The sequence below is a fragment of the Babylonia areolata genome, chromosome 22, assembly GCF_041734735.1.
Source record: "Babylonia areolata isolate BAREFJ2019XMU chromosome 22, ASM4173473v1, whole genome shotgun sequence".
NCBI lineage: Eukaryota > Metazoa > Mollusca > Gastropoda > Neogastropoda > Buccinidae > Babylonia > Babylonia areolata.
Window position 1 is genome coordinate 2,669,207 of NC_134897.1, and position 1,686 is coordinate 2,670,892.

At 31.2% G+C, this 1,686-nt stretch overlaps 1 long non-coding RNA gene across 1 annotated transcript in view; it reads right to left on the reverse strand.

The window, feature by feature from the left end:
* Positions 1-318: 318 nt before the first annotated feature.
* LOC143297420 (uncharacterized) overlaps positions 319-1,686 on the reverse strand; it is a 3,892-nt gene continuing 2,524 nt past the window's right edge. Inside the window, exon 4 of the long non-coding RNA XR_013057268.1 lies at positions 319-409. This is a non-coding gene — a long non-coding RNA (uncharacterized LOC143297420). The remainder of the gene's footprint in view (positions 410-1,686) is intronic.

Genomic DNA, 1,686 nt, shown 5'->3' on the forward strand with positions numbered 1-1,686 from the left:
ATGTCACAGTGTGAATGTTATGAACAGTGTATAAAACTTAACATAAAAAAAGCAAATCTGAACATGATGTTCGCACCAAAGTGGTATATTAATATTATGTTGAATGCATGAAGCAATAAAACAGATTTCTTAAAAGCTAAATAATCAAGTTATAATTTCAAAGAGCATGTCACAAAAACTGGATACCAAATCAGATTTTGGACCATAAGATTTAAGACAAATAATAATAGAATGTTAAAACTAAAAGCCTGAAAATTTGAAATGCTCACATTAGGAAGTGATTACACTGTTTACAAATTAAAGAAAATAAAAATCCACTTACCAAACAATTGCAAGTAATCATGTGAATCTGATTCACACACACTCTCAGACTCTGCCGGTCTCTGCAGCATACGATGATAAGCAGCAGCTGAAATGAACATGTTCAGAATATTTATGTTTGTAAATTGTGAATATATTAATAGTAGGTCAGATCATATTTATAACCTATTTGGACTGTATTCCATTTGTGATTTCACATCCTTTAACTGAATGTATGATCTTAATAAAAGTAAAACTTACATTCTCACACAAAACTTCTGCCATTCTAAGTTTTCACATTATCATAGTATCTAAATATGTATCAACGAATCTGAAAAAAATATAAGGAAAAAAAACAACAACAAAACACCAGAAACTTTATGCTGGTTAAAAGTCTATTCTTAAGTGGTCTGCCTGTCATCATCTGCTTGAGATAAAAAAAAACAAAAACATAACAAACATTTGCAACTGTTAATTATAAAGCATAGCTGATGAAATTTTCATGAATGGTATCCTGTGGATTAGGTATAATATACTACATACAACTACAAGTCTACATTAATCAATGAAGAATATCATTCCAATTGTCATTGGCCTAAGACATTTCATGGTCAAGTTCACTGATGATGCAGGTGAGGGGAACATACTGACACCTTTCCAGATGGAGATGACATAGGATTAATGTCACACAGCAGTGTTCCACCTTTTGCTGCCCTGTGTCTGCTCCAGTGGTAAATATTTTCTCTCTCATTCTTTTGAGATAATGAGACTGCCACATGAAATAATCTATAATTGACTTGAATTTGTAGCCTAAAACTCACATATATCTTATTATCTGTATCTGTATCTATCTATCTGTCTATATATGCAAGTGTATTTTACATGTATATGTGTATACATGCATGTGTATTTTATGTGTATATCTATCAATCAATGTATCTATCTATCTATATATAAGTTCTACATACATGTTACAACTTGTATATTTAAATAAAGATATAGAATATACACAAAATGCATACATACATTTTAACATACATGTGCACCTAACACTAACAGCTACCCACAACACAGTTTTGTCAGCCAGTTTGGCAACCTTCTCTGATCTATAGCCGTAACAGTTAAGATTGATAATATTAATGATGATAATGATCATACTATTCATAGCCATGTTTCAACTAAACACTAAATATAAGAAACCTTGGTCATTTGTTACGTATTGTGCTAGCCATCTAAAGAGAAAAGATGATCTTACCTTTCAGTGTTCACAGTAAAAGGGCAAGTCTGTCATGGATCCTGTCATATAATCCTGTCAATCACAAACACTTTTTTTAATATAACACATTAGATCAGTGTTACTTACACACAACATAATGTGACTAACAC